The 15,566-nt window shown below is 46.4% G+C and overlaps 1 protein-coding gene across 10 annotated transcripts in view; it reads right to left on the bottom strand.

Annotated features, from left to right (window-relative positions):
* The window catches only part of RALY (RALY heterogeneous nuclear ribonucleoprotein), a 78,329-nt gene extending 66,528 nt beyond the window's left edge, over positions 1-11,801 (bottom strand). For 2 of the 10 annotated variants that reach the window (XM_078057093.1, XM_078057101.1), the window contains exon 1: positions 11,516-11,801. The gene's annotated coding sequence lies outside the window, so the exon portion shown is untranslated. Of the gene's footprint in view, positions 1-10,658; positions 11,057-11,515 lie in introns of those variants that run through there. The other 8 variants (XM_078057099.1, XM_078057098.1, XM_078057100.1 and 5 more) reach the window with 8 other exon arrangements.
* Positions 11,802-15,566: the final 3,765 nt, after the last annotated feature.

Below are 15,566 nucleotides of genomic sequence, written 5' to 3'. Positions count from 1 at the left end.
TGGTAAAAAGCAAAGAACGAGGGCTTTGGAGGCAAGAAGGTCTATGTTCACATCCAAGGTTGCTGTGAGGCCTTGGGCAAATCACCCAACTCAACCTTTGTTTTCTCATCTGCAAAATAAGAATACCTATTTTTGGGGGCGCCTGGGTGGCTCAGTCGTTAAGCGTCTGCCTTTGGCTCAGGTCATGATCCCAGGGTCCTGGGATCGAGCCCCGCATCGGGCTCCCTGCTCAGCGGGAAGCCTGCTTCTCCCTCTCCCACTCCCCCTGCTTGTGTTCCCTCTCTGTGTCTCTGTCAAATAAATAAATAAAATCTTTAAAAAAAAAAAAAAAAAGAATACCTATTTTTTGTAGAGTTGCCATGAGGATTAACACATACACTGTCCCCTAGATACAACCACCAATTTACAGGAAATTCAGAACACGGGAAAACCCTACAGGAAAAACCCAGTTACTTCAACAAATAAAGGTAACAACAACAAAAATAGAAGTGAAATTACAAATTAAGAGACTCAAGATATGTAACAACCAATTAGAATGTGTGGATCTTAGGGGCGCCTGGGTGGCTCAGTCGTTAAGCGTCTGCCTTCGGCTCAGGTCATGATCCCAGGGTCCTGGGATCGAGCCCCACATCGGGCTCCCTGCTCTGTGGGAGGCCTGCTTCTCCCTCTCCCATTCCCCCTGCTTGTGTTCCCTCTCTTGCTGTGTCTCTCTCTGTCAAATAAATAAATAAAATCTTTAAAAAAAAAAAAAAAAAAGAATGTGTGGATCTTATATGAATCCTAAGTCAAACAAACCGTAAAAATAAGATTGTGACATTTATGAGATAATTGGAAATTTGAACACAATCTGGATTTTGATGGTATTAAGGTAATTGTTAAATTGTATAAGGTATGAAAATGGCATTGTGGTTGTGTTTCATGTTTTTTAAATAAACTTTACCCCAACATAGGGTTGGAACTCACAACCCTGAGATCAAGAGTCACATGCTCTCCTGACTGACCCAGCCAGTTGCCCCTGTGGTTGTTTTAAAGTCATCCTTTAGAAATATATTGTGGAATAGTTAAGGGCAAAATAGAACAGCAGAGATTTTCTTCAAAGCGCAGGCTGAGGAGAAGTAGGTAGGGGTATAAACAAAATATGATTGTGAATTGAAGCTGAGTGATAGGTATATCATGCTTCATTAACCTACTCTGTCTACTTTGTATATGTTTAAAATTTTCCATATTAAAAATAATTGGTTAGGTTTAAATCCTGGCAACTCCATTTACTACAGTGTTGACTACAGGCGTATTTCTTAACCTCCTAGTGTCTCAGTTTCCCATCTATGAGGATCAACAGAACCTACTTCTTAGGGTTGAGGTGAGAATAAATATGATTTTTATATATACAGATTTATTTTTTTTAAAGAAATCTTTTTTTTTTAAGATTTTATTTATTTGACAGAGAGAGAGACAGCACAAGTAGGCAGAGAGGCAGGCAGAGGGAGAAAGAGAAGCAGGCTCTCCACTGAGCAGGGAGCCCGACGTGGGGCTCAATCCCAGGACTCTGGGATCATGACCTGAGCCAAAGGCAGCCGCTTAACCAACTGAGCCACCCATATTTGACATATAAAATTATATAACACGTAAATGATATAAATTTACACATACAAGTCTTATAATACATCATTTATAAAGATTTCTATATACACCAAGAACTTAGCACATAGTAACTTTCAATAAACATCAGCCCTGTTAGTATGAACACAAGGTACCAGGCATGGTATCTCAACACAGTGGGCACCCAATACATGGCAGCAATTATTAATATGAAACACAGACTTAGGTTTAGAACCTAGGTCAGATTTTTAATCAAGTACTCAACTAGTCTCCTCGACAGAAAGCCGAAATACCCTCTGGCAAAAATGTTCCCAGTGGCAGCTCTAACATCCCCAGTCTCTCCTGACAAATACCCCAGGACCTGACACAGGATCAGGACCTGACTAATGTTTAACATGGAAGTGCTGCTCTCTGGGAGCAGGCAGGGCCACCTTATTTCCCCCAACCAGGTAATTTAGGGTACATTTTCTAATATTTGCTGACAGAACGAAGAGGAAAGGCTCTAAGAAATGATCAATGTTCATGCCAGCCTTCAAAAGTGATCTGGTAAAACTACAGAAAATAAACACCCAGCTAGGGTCGACCCAGCAGGATAAAAGCTGACAAAGAAATGGCAATTTTTCCCTGAGCAAATATACAAGTAATAGATGAGCTCAGAGAGACTAAGCTCTTTAGGTTTTGGCATTCCCATCTTGCCCCCTCCCCCTTCTTTTAAGAGAAGACAAACTCTCAACATACTTCAAGTAGGACTGTTCACTGGATTAATTTATTCCCTGAAATGATGTAATTATAGGCAAAGAGTCATTCTCATCCTTCTATCCAGTTTAAATACAAATTGGCTTGGGAACAGACCTTTTCCACCTGCTCCAGAAGGCTATGAGAAAGCATCACCCACCCTTAAAGTATGAGACACATCCTCCCCCTCCTCAGCTCATTAGCAGGAATAGGGATGCCACTCAATTTAGTTACTCGTGTGTTTCTGTTCAAGATGTTCCCGTCACATACAGAATGTCCTCTATCTCTACAGCCTAAAATCTCCTGTGACCATACTTTCTGGGAAAAAAGGGAGGAGAAGGGAGAGGGGCATAGCAACTGAGAAGGGATATCTGGGTGTTGCCTCTGAGTAGTCTGGGAGATATAGTCCAAACACAGATTGAGCCCTGCCATCAGGCTCCCTGCTCAGTGGGAAGCCTGCTTCTCCCTCTCCCACTCCCCTGCTTGTGTTCCCTCTCTCGCTGTCTCTGTCAAATAAATAAATAAAATCTTTAAAACAAAACAAAACAAAACAAAACAAAACAACAAAACACTGCATGTGGGACACCTCAGCAATAGAGGATAAAGGGAGGGAAAATAAAAGGTGGGGAGGGCACACCTGGGTGGCTCAGTTGGTTAAGCACCCAGCTCTTGATTTGGGGGCTCTTGATTTTGGCTCAGGTCATGATCTCGGCTCAGGTCATGATCTCAGGGTCCTGGGACTGAGCCCCATGTTGGGCTCCTGCTCAGTGGGGAGTCTGCTTCAAGATTCTTTCTCTCCCTCTGCCCCTTCCCCTGCTCGAGTGAGCTTGTGTGTGTGTGCGTGCGTGCGCTCTCTCTAAAATAAGTTAACTCTTTCTAAACATTGGAAGTCACATTCAAATAGGTCTCCTTGCCTAGTGATACATCCATCAATTCTATTTCTAGTCTGAACCCTCAACCCAAATATCTCGGCCAAGGAAGCAGGAATAAGCAGCAGCTAGGATCTACTGTACTTCTCTGTCTCCCTCTCAAAACTGAAAATAATTTGAGGGCAGGAATTATGTCCTGCTTGGTTTTTATGTTCTCCATAGAGAGAACACAGCAGGTACTCCAAATACCTGGAAATGAATGACTGAACTTTGGGAGGGAAAGCAGCTACCCAAGCATGCTACAGCAGCTAGGTAACCTACTTAGCATGGTAACTCTACCAAGACCCTAATTTTAGTCTTTTAATTGGTGTGAAAATCAATTTAGGGTGAGTCTTTAAGGTCTGAAGAAAAGATATTCTTGTGTTCAACTGATTCAGGCATAGCTATAATTATTATATTGACAAAACCGTCATTCAGTGTCAGCTTACAGCTGTCTGGAAGAACAAAGTCCCAAAGCCTTAAAATGGTCTGTGTAAGCAGGGAACAACATTTGACTTCTCAGTGTAGCATGATCATACTTCCAGAAAGGAAACCCAGACCTAGAGAAATAATGAGTTATGGAAATGATTCTTTTAAATCTACTGCTGAGCTTGCTTTCACTGGCACAAATAATTACAAAAGAAACTAGACAAACAGATCAACAGACACCATGCAAATAATACCTTTAACTAGGCTTAGTAAAATCCTTAATAAAACAAACAGGAGACTGCTAAATACCAGATAAATGCCTCTGGAATGAAGAAAACCTGGCCAGTAATATTAAGCTTATAAGCCTGGCCTTCTAAAAGAGAATACTTACTTGGAATAAAGCAATGATTCTTACCTTGACAAATAAACAGAACTATTCACTCTCTACAGATGGTATTTCAAGGGCCAGGTAACCTCAGCAGAGGTATCTACCTCATAAAGCTAAAGCTCTAAGGAAATGCAAATTTCTGGTCTAGTGTTTTTTCCAGCCCTAGTACTGTTTGGGTATCTTATAGTGTTGTTGTTTTTTTTTTAATGTTCTCTTTATTCTATGATTTTAAACAGTTTGCTACATATTTAAATATAATTTTTTATAGTCTTAGACTCCAAGTTTGTCCATGGGACAACAGCTCCAAGTTTATAATGGAACTCGGCAGACAATTTGATAAATTCATCTCACAAGCAATTTTTCAGCAATCTGTCCACTCTAAAAAGCAATATCCATCTGTTTATATACCGAAAGGTATCTGTGAACCCAGAATTTAGCCCTCTGACATACTCTCAATGCTCCTTCCAGAGACGAATTCTCAAGCCACTTACAGCTTGAGAACCGTAATTCATACTATTAAGAGGTAAAAATATCATTCAAGATTATCTAGTCCAACCCTGTTGTTTTAGACAGAAAGACTGAGATCCCAGAGAATATCAGGTAATTATAATTACATGTCTTTGGCAAGCATCAAACGCCTGCTGTTTCCGCCAGTAGAACCACACTGGGCATGTGGGGAGAATGGCCAGACTTGCACTTCAGTCAGTGGAGCACTCCAAATACATGTGTCTGAGCCTCAGAAAAATCTACGTATTTAACCACAATCTCCCTACCCTTACCCCTGCATGGAGAGCAGGGGGCAGTGGACAGCCTAAATGACCTTTTGGGAATATAAACTAGAACCCAGTGATAATATTCCACCCTCCCCCCCTCCTCTGATGAGGTACAGCCCACTTATTCACATCAAGTCCATTATGAAGTAAAAGACACTAAAACCAAAGAAAAAGAAGGGGCTGTGGAAACAGAAAAGATAATAGGGCGTCTGAGTGGCTCAGTCGGTTAAGCATCTGCCTTTGGCTCAGGTCATGACCCCAGGGTCTTGGGATGGAAGTCCCACATTGGGCTCCCTCCTCAGCGGGAAGCCTGCTTCTCCCTCTCCCTCTGTCTACCGCTCTGCCTACTTGTGCTCTCTCTCTCTGTGTCAAATAAATAAAATCTTAAAAAAAAAAAAACTAGGGCGCCTGGGTGGCTCAGTTGGTTAAGCGACTGCCTTCGGCTCAGGTCATGATCCCAAGGTCCTGGGATCGAGTCCCACATCGGGCTCCCGGCTCAGCGGGGAGCCTGCTTCTCCCTCTGACCCTCTCCTCTCTCATGCTGTTTCTCGCTCGCTCGCTCTCTAATAAATAAATAAATAAAATCTTTAAAAAAAAAAAAACTAAAAAAAATCTTTAAAAATAAATAAATAGATAACTAATACTTGGGTAGATGCCTATCTCTAGTTATTCACGTAAGCAGGGAGACGAAAATGAGTAGAGAAGGACCTCCAAACCTTTTTCTCTCTGGCTCCCACCCTTTTGGTCTTTTACAAAATTTAAGGGAGGTCTTAGACTATTTTATGATGAAATGAGGCTGGCCAGAGAAGGAAAGGAGTTGGCCAAGCCCACAGACTGAGTTAGTAGCAGGAACCAGACAGAATGATCCTCAGGCTCATGACTGGGTTTCCCAGTTTATCCCACTGCCCCCCTCTCTCTAATCCTGAGAGTCTAGGAGCTGTACGCCACCTCGGGTCTAAAACTTTCCTTACAGAACCTAGTGGGAAGTTGTAGGTCAGCAGGCTAACATTACTAGTCACCTCCCCTTCCAATTATACATTTTATACATGAAGCTAAAAGAGAAAAAAAAAAAAAAAACAACTAGGTTTTTATAGACATTCATGTTTATATACCCCTTCCCCCTACCACTGCCTAAGAAAAAAAAGGGAAGAGAAAGGAGGAAAGAAAATGCCTCTCCAAGAGATATACTATCTAAATCATCATCTAGAATCATAAAATGTTATTGCTAGAAGGGACCCTCATAGTCATCTAGTCATTATTTTCTATCATTATTCAGATGAATAAACCAGGACCTTTGCCACCTGACAAAAAGACTGGAGTACAGAGCAGGGTCTCCTGACTCCTGTCCCAACAAAAATCCCTCATGGTCCCTCCCCACCCCACCCTCTGCCTCCACCACTGTTATCTAAGCTACTGAGATCTGCTGCCTTTCTGGATGCAAGCTCCGGAAGCTACAGCTTACTTACCTTTGTTTTCCCAGTGCCTAGCAGGTAGTAAACACAGGTGACTTACAGAGGGCCACATAAGCAGATGGAGAGTCTCAGCACCAAAGGCGTTGTCTAGAAAAAATGTAAGCCTTCCTTGGCTTAACATAAGCAGTCTTCAGGGCTATGCAGGGCCTAAATGTCTGGGATCTAATATTTCCTCCTTTTCTAAACTAGTGTTTACATCATCCAGTTTAGCCAGGAATAGTTACCAGATGTGTTGTGCAATACTGTCCCTCACCCATGCTTCCCACCCCCAACCCTCCCCTTGGAGAACTAGGATCAATAACTAGAAGGTAAATGAAAGCAGATGTAAGATGAACCTGCATGAGAAATCCACCTCCTCTCTTATGTCTTCACCTCAATAATCAGCATCCCCATCTATATAACTGCACCAGGTAGAAATCTAGAAGTCATCCTTGATGACTCTCCACACCAGTAATCTTTGTGTCTCGCTGCTCAAGTCCTTCTACACATACACATCCTTCATTGGAAACACCATCATCTCCTACCTGTATTACCACAACAGCCTCCTTCTAACTGGTCTTTTTGCCCATGGTGCTCTAGACCTCCAAACCACTCCCCAAACAGGTAGCCAGAGATATCCTTCTAAAATGCCCATAGGAGCATGGGCCCCCCTTCACCTCGAAATGAAGTCCAAATTCGTCAACCGGGACAACAAGGCCCTTTCATGACTTGGCTTCTGCTCTACCTACCTTACCAGTCTCATCTCATCTCTTGCCATATCCACCCATCTTTTGCTTTATGCTCCACCCAGAAATCTTGAGAAACGTGAGAGATGTATTTAACCCCTCTGGGTTAAATGCAACCCCTCACCTACAGGATGGGAATAACAATAGTATGTACTTTTCGGGATGGTTATAGGAAAAAATTAACACATGTTAAATGCTTAGAGTAGCACCTGATATAGGAAATGGCCAAAAGTCTCAACTATCACCACCACCATCAATAGACTTGCTATTCCTTCTCCCTAGTCTTATCTTTGTCTCCTCAACTCTCCAAATCTCTTCTTTTCCTCCTGCCTTATGTCTCTGTTTTTCTTGAGATCTGGGCTTAGCCAACTTCTCTGAAGAAACCTCCAAGGCTTGGTTAGTTACCATTCCTCTATGCTGTAATATTGTTTATCCCTATTCACAACACTTCTCACATTGCCTGTTTACTTGCCTGCCTTCCCCACGAGGCTGTACAGACTCAAATCCCCAAGCTTAGGACTGTGCATGGCAGATGCTTAATAATTTCTCTGTAAACGGAAAACTTTCTAATAATTAAGTGTCCAATGAAACCGAATCTCAGCAAGTAGCCAATTCAAACGTTGGCCAGATGGCTGGCTGGTCGACAGGGCTTTAAAAGCCCTTCAACTACAAGATTCTATCCAATAAACAATTCAACACATTCAGACCTCACTTTGCACTCAGGGGTTTGGACTTAATACCTAGGCAATGTTAGGCCATCAGATCTTTAAGGAAGGTGCAACATGTTCAGATCTGTTTGCTGCCCCATTATCCATCTCTGGAACACCTCCCACCCCCACCCCCTGTTGGTATCAGGACAAAATTCCAACTACCCTTCAAAAACACCATATTCCACCACCTTCCAAACATACAGAAACAGAAGCAGTCAAACCTAAAGGAGTTTTGAAAGGCTAAATGCATTTAACTCCATCTTAACCACCTGTAAGCAATGAGTATTCATAAACACCCTCTAGGAACCCAAAACTAATCCTTCTTGTGTGACTTTATGGAAAGAGGAGGGCAGAGAGAATGTATTTCATAAAGGTAATCCATTTAATCATCCTCTGAGTAGTTTTGATCCGAGCTGCTGTCATAGCACTGCTATTCTTGATCACTGCAGCCCGATATTCCCAAACCCCGGATAGTTGGAAAAGCAAGTGCAAAGAAGCAAGGGTGGAGAGTCCTCTGGGTTCTATTTCAAGGGTGGGAGGTCCCTTTCGAAGACACAAAAGGGGCCAGCACAGATCTCCAGAAAAGGCTTCGGTGATAAGGAACTTCAATCCACAGAGCAGAGGAAAAAGGGGGAAAAGAGCTTAGCCAGAGGTACAACCAGGCCTCTGTTCCTGCTGTGGGGCTGCATGCCACACCCTACTGCAGAGGACTAACCATTTTGCACTTACAAAGCACCTTGAGTTCAAGGGAGGCACTAGAAGTGCCAGCTTTGGCAGTCCCTAAAGGACAAAAGAATGTAGGATTCCACTTATATGAGGTACCTAAAGTAGTCAAATTCAGAGACAGAAAATAAAATGGTGGTTGTCAGGGGCTGGGGGGAGAGGGGAATACGGAGTTAGTGTTTAAGGGCAAGAGAGTTTCAGCTGCGGAAAATGAAAAAGTTCTTGACAACAATGGTTAGTGGTGATGGTTGGACAACAGTGTGAATGTATTTAATGCCAGAGAACTGTCCATTTAAAAGTGGTTAAAACGGCAAATTTTGGGGCGCCTGGGTGGCTCAGTTGGTTAAGCAGCTGCCTTCAGCTCAGGTCATGATCCCAGGGTCCTGGGATCAAGCCCCGTGTCGGGCTCCCCGCTCAGCCCCTCTTGATCTTCTGCTTCTCCCTCTCCCTGCCTCTCTGCCTACTTGTGCTCTCTCTGTCAAATAAATAAATAAAAATCTTTAAAAAATAATAAAAATAAATAAAATAAATAAAAAATAAAATGGCGAATTTTACCTCATGTGTATTTTTACCAAAAAACAAACCCACACCGGCTTTAAAGTTATATTGTCTGCAGTTATCAATTACATGATCCTGATCCTCTGTAAGCCTGTTTCTTTCTTCCTCTGTAAAACAGGGATAATACCTAATTCATACATTCGGCTCTGAGGAATAAATGAGACACCCCATAGAAAGTCCTTAGTCCAAGAACTGGTACCCGGTAAGTACTTAATAAATGTTAGTTATTATTTCTACTACTACAATAGACTTTCACAGCCATTTCTCACAGTCCCCACACAAACAGGTTCACAGAGCCACAATGAGTGGCTCAGTTAATGATGCTACATCAAATCCTCTGCCCAGGAAAGGTGTCCTGTCCCCACCACTTGTTAACTTGGTGACCTAAGTAAGGCAAGTGCCCCAACCTTGCTGTGTCTCAATTCTCAATTACAGCTGTAAAAAGGAGATGTAAAGCAAACTCTAAGAACTCCCTCACAGAACTGGGTTAGAAATCAGAGGATTCCAGAAGAGTACTATAAACCATAAAGTACCATACGATAAAAGTAATGACTAATGAGAACTGGGTACACCTGTGCACAAAATCTGACCTTTTAATGCTAAACCTAAGGCATGGAGAGTGGCTGGAACTAAACAACTTTCTCAAGATTTCAATTTACTCAGGATTCCTGTTCTGTTAAGGCCTGAATAAGTAATTTAGTGCCCCTTCAAAAGGTGGCAAGGGATGGCAGAAATAAAACTATTACTGGACTGCCAAGCAGAAGACTGGGAGTTCTAATTCTGTCACTAAGGCAGTCTGTGAATTTAGACAACGTACTTCCCCTTTCCAGTGTTAACAGGATAGAGGGAACAAGGCAAATAAAAAAGTTAGACCAGATGGTAAGACCCCTTCCAGGTCCTACCTACCACAACTCCTAAATCCAGAATTTTGGAAAGAGAGCACAACAGACCTCCAGACTCCAAAGAACTAATGCAAACATTAGGAGACTCCTTCAAGATGTGGCCTAGGAACTCTGATTTTTAGACACTCCCCACAATAGGGATCAAACACACTGGAAAACTAGAAACTTGCCAAAGTTAATTTTAGTTCACTTTTACCCCTCTTGATCTTATCTGAAAATGGGAAAAATAAAACCCTATTTGAAGGCAGGGAGTTGAAGCAGTTGACTTGAGCCACTCCTGCTTCTCCTCCCCCAAGTAGGAGCTATAAATCTAAACACTATAGAGGACACGCAAAGTTGGGGGGGGGGGGGGCGGGGAAAGAATATGCCGTAAATAAAATAGAGACCTCACTGTTATAATGACTTAAGCCTTCCATGAGCCAAAACCCCAGAGAACTTCAGTTGTGCTTGAGATCTGGAGTCCGCTACATTCATCAAATTCTAACGGGCAATACTAGCAAGAAATTCATAGTAATTTCCTTCCCCTCGGACCTCCCCTATCCACAGAATGGGATTTCATCCATAGTATAGTGGACACTAGCCTAGGAATCAGGGAAAACGGAGTGACCCAAGGGTAAGTCAAAATCCTCTCTGCACTAAGAGATTACACAAGCTGACACTAAGAAATAAATAACAAGTACTAGTACCACGGCTTTACACTCCTGCGGCTACTGTGATTTGAAGCAAATTATTTAACCTCTCTGCGCCTTGACTTCTGCTTCTGTAAAGGGGGATAATCCCCAGGAGGCCGTCCTGAGAATTAAATGAAATAAAGCTTACGAAGTTCCTAGTCAAGTCCATTAAATGTTACCTGTTGGTATTAAACACTTCTCTCACATACTAGTTCCCTAAATCTACAAACATCCTGCGAAACGACTTTCTTTCCCCCATTTTACAGAGGGGCAAACTGAAGCTCCGCCGCACAGGGGGATGCGTGAAGTGCGGAACACCGCCCCAGCTCTAGGGCGCGTTGTTGCTCCTCTCCGAGCCCCAAGGAGTGCAACGAGCCCAGCAACGGCAGCGGTGGGGGCCGAGGCGGCATTCAGGCCCGCGGGGAGCGAGGCAGGGCCAGTTCTGCGCGCCTCGGGGAGCCGGCAGACCCAGCCCGGGAGGGAGAGCCGGAAGAAGCCCGGGCCGGGGCTAGAGCCCGGGACGGGCCCGCCCAGGCCTTCCCGGCGCGGCCTCCACTCCCCTCCCTCCTCCCCTCGCCGGGCTGGGCGGGGCGGGGCGCGAGCACAAAGACTCTAACTTCCGAGCGGACGCCGGCCCATCCCGCCAACTCCTGGCCCAGGCCCGGCCCGCGAGGAGGAAGCGGCCAGGGAACGCCAGACGGCCGGGGGCAGGCGCGGATGGGCCGGGCCAGCGACACGGGGTTTGGGGGGGGAGGTGCGGGGTGAGGGGGCCGGGAGTTAGTCCCGCTCCCGGGACGCCCAGAATGGCCGAAAAAAGAGTTTCTAAAAATAGGCAGCAACCCGTGCGAAGAGGTGGGCGGCCGAAAAGGAACAAGGAACACTCCCCCGCACACCCAAGGAGACGCCCGTGGCCCCCACTCACCCGCGCCGAGAGGTCTGGAGGAAGCCGCGCGGCGCAGAAAGAGGCGGTGCCGCCGCACTCGGGGGCGGAAGGGAGGGAGAGAAGGGGGAAGGCGGCCCCGGCCGCGGCGTGAGGAGCTGAACACACGCGCGGGAGTCGCCCCCGCCGCCGCTGCCGCTGCCGCCCCCTCAGCTTCTCTCGGCTGTGCCCGCCCTGAACCCGCGCCCTCGTGCGCCCCGCCGCACTGACAGCGGCGCGAGCCCCGCAGCCGCCGAGTCCTTCCCTCGGCCGGCACCACTGAAGCGCGCGGGGGTGGGGGCGCACTGAACGGCTTTCCTCAGCTTGGCCCCGCCCGCCGCTCCAGCCCCGGGCCCGGGCCCTCCCTCCACACCCCCGACTCTGCCTCCAGAGAAGGACACAGTGACACAAGCGCTAGGAGTCCTCAGCCCCACCCTGACACAGTCCGACTTCCCGAGCGCATGGGTTCTCTCCACCCCCTCAGCCTCGCTTTGGAAAGGTCCAGAGCTTCGGCGGGGAGGAAGAGGAAGGCGGGGCCAGGGCGGGGCCTGACAGGGAGGAGGGACTGAGGAGGGAGCCTGGGGAGGCGGGGCTAAGGTCGGGAAAAAGAGAGAGAGAGAGAGAGAGGGACTCCCCTACACCAATAAGCGAGCCGAAGGCGGGGCAGGGCTGACAGGGTGGTGATGCCAGAGACGAGAGAAGCGCAAGGCAGGTATGGAGGACCGTGGAGGCCGCGCGGAGCCAGGAGCCAGGGCTACGCTTGAAAGGAGGGGCTGTGGGTGGGGCTAAACGGAGGCCGTGCCCGTAGGAGGAGTTAAAGGTGGAGGGAGACAGAGGCGAAACTGGGAGAAGCGAAGCCCTTAGAGGAGGGGGCGGGAGATGGGGCCGAAGAGAGATCCAGAAGGGAGGAAAAATTGAAGCGGGACAGAAGGAGGCGGGCCCGGAAGCAGAACAGGGAGGAGGGGGCCCAAAGGTGGCCACTCTGGGGATGAGCCGGGAGGAGGCGTGACCCAAAGGTGGGTCGCGAGGCTGGTGCTGAGGTGGGCGGGGCCTGCAGATGGGACCCAAACACGTTGGCGGGGGGCGGTGCCCGAGGAGTGCGTGAGGGACGCAGTAGGAAGGAGCTGCAGGTCTTTTCACTTTCAGGGAAACAGGTGCGTGGACTGGGCGAGGATAGCTCCTCGCAGCCTAGGCTAGGACTGGGCGGAGAGGCCGCGGTTGGGTTGGGTTTGCGGAGGACGTGGCACTCCCACCTACAAAGGAGGTTAAATTCAAGTACCTTTACCTTTCTAGGGTGCGGGAAATGTTTTATAACCCGATCTAGGTGGTGGTCCTCTCTACTGAATATTTCTCCTGTCGGAAACTCTCACCCAAATCAGTATTCCAGGCTCCACGAACAGCCGGAGGGGTCTTCCAAGAGCACTCAAAGACCGTTGCCCTTCAGTCCTCAGCTATACACTTCCTTGAGGGCTGGGAACTGTCCAAATTCTCCATGCAGCCGACCTGTGATTTCATGATTGTATTTTTCACATTGCTACCTCCAGAACCTGCCTAAGAGACGCGAGTCCTAAAAACCGCAGAGTCTGAATGGAATCCTGGCCTTGCCAGACCAACAGTTACAACTCTGCTTGTGTTGTTTGATGACCTCCGTGTCTCCCTTCAGAGGACGAGAAATCAAATTAGATAGTGACACTGAGACCAAGGCCAGGAACGTTCTTCCCCTACCTCTTCTAACTCTGGTTCCTTCTTATGCCTCAAGTCTCTATTTAAATATCACCTCAGAGAGGATTTTCCTGAACACCCCACCTAAAGATGTTCTCTAGTTTGGCCTCTTGTTCATTTCCTTCATGGCATTTCTTAGTCTTGTCATTTTTTGGTCTGTTTGTGTGTTTTTGTCTGTCTCCCCACTAGAAGGTAAGTTCCATGAGACCAAAAATCTTTGGTTGTGAGTCCATCACTGTTACCAGACCTGGTGCAATGGCTGGTATAGACCTAACGTTCAGTAAACACTTGAGTGAATGAATCAGTCAATCAACCAATTAAGGAATAGGTCCCTGCCAATCTCCTCTGCTCTATTTCTGGCCACTCCTGGATACTGGCCTCCCTCCCTTTGTACCAGCCTTAAAACCATGTGTACTTGAATACACCCCAGTCTCTCAGCACCCTCTGCTATAGCATTCTCTACTTGGACTGCTCCTCCCCTTCTGCCTAGATGCCTCCTGTTAATCCTTCAAAACTCAGCTCAGGAACTACCTCCTCTGAAAGGCTTTCTCTGACCTCCCATCGGCCCCACCACCAGGTGTTCACCCCTCCCTGTTCATAGCCTTGATTATAAAACCTGCCTATGCAGGTGATAATCCTCTTCCTGCTGGCACTGAGGATTATATTCATAGCTTCAAAGGTCCTGATCTGCCCTCCGTTACCGTTCTGACCTTATCCCCTATTGTATTGCTTTCACCTCCTCTTACTCTGCTCCAGCCACATTGGCCTTGCTGTTCTTCTGACATGCCAAGCATACTGCTAACTTCAGGGCCTCTGCATTTGCTGTTGTGTCTGCCTCAAATGCTCTCCTCCCAGATGTGGGCATGGCTCACTCCTTCAGGTTTCCACTCAAATGTCACTTCCTCAGAGAGGCCTCCCCTGACCCACATTTAAAATAGCAACACCATGGGGCGCCTGGGTGGCCCAGTCGGTTAAGCATCTGCCTTCAGCTCAGGTCATGATCCAGGGATTGAGCCCTTCTCAGGCTCCTTGCTCAGCCTGTTTCTCCCTCTCCCTCAGCCTGCTGTTCCCCCTGCTTGTGCTTGCTCTCTCTCTGTCAAATAAACAAAATCTTTTTTAAAAATTAAAAAATAAATAAAACAGCAACACCCTGGAGTGCCTGGGTGTCTTAGTTGGTTGAGCATCCGACTCTTGGTTTCAGCTCAGGTCATGATCTCAGGATCCTGAGATTGAGCCCCATATCTCACTCTGCGCTCAGGGCGGAGTCTGCTTGAGATTCTCTCCCTCCCCCTCTGCCGCTCCTGCTCACTCACTCACTCTCCTAAAAATAAATAAATCTTTAAAAAATAAAATAGCAACACCCTACTTCTCTGTACCTTTTCCTGCTGGATTTTTCTCCATAGCACTTATTACCACCTGAAATACTATTTGTTCATTTGTTTGTTGTCTCTTTCCTGTCCCCACCTTCTACTACACTTTTTGTGATCTTCACAAAGACAGGATTTTGTCTGTTTTGCTCATTCCTTGTCCCTAGAATGAATATTTGTTGAATGAATGACTACGAATTAAACAGAGAAGTGTTAGGAATATTCTGTGTTGTCCAGAAGAATCCCTGAAGATTAAAGCATGAAGGAAGATGATCTGGGGTCTTGAGATCAAGCCCCACATTGGGCTCCATGCTCAGGGTGGAGTCGGCCTGGGATTCTCTCCCCCTCTCCCTGCCCCTCCCGCTTGTGTGCACATTCTCTCTCTCTCTTTCTCTCAAAAAAAAAAATCTTTAAAAAATTTTTAAAAGAATAGATCAATAGGAATTGGCTCACCTGGTTATAGAGGCCAAGAAGTCCCATGATCTGCCATCTGCAAGCTAGAGAACCAGCAAAGCTAGTGGTATAATTCAGTCCAAGTCCAAAAGCCCAAGAACCAGGAGCAGTGATGTCCAATGTCCTGGGCAAGAGAAGACGGATGTTAGTTCAAGTAAAGAGCAAATTTGCCTTTTTATTCTAATCTGTCTTCAACAGATTGGATGACACCCACCTGCATTGGTGAGGGTGATCTTAGTGTACCAATTCAAATGCTAATCTCTTCCAGAAACACCCAGAAATGTTTTACCACCTATCTGGGCATGCCTTAGCCCAGTCAACTTGACACATAAAATTGACTATCACAGCCACCACGAGGGAAAGCCAGCCAGAGAAATAAAGCCATCACATGGAGGAGGGCAGGACTAAGAAAACATTATAGAAAAAATGAGCCAGAGACCTGATAAAACCATACCTGAAGCTTGACCCACCTCTGGACTTTTCCATGAACCAATATGTCTTTATGGTTTGAG

This window comes from Halichoerus grypus, chromosome 10 (assembly GCF_964656455.1).
Source record: "Halichoerus grypus chromosome 10, mHalGry1.hap1.1, whole genome shotgun sequence".
In the NCBI taxonomy this organism is placed as follows: Eukaryota; Metazoa; Chordata; class Mammalia; order Carnivora; family Phocidae; genus Halichoerus; species Halichoerus grypus.
This window is presented reverse-complemented; position numbering and strand designations above follow the sequence as displayed.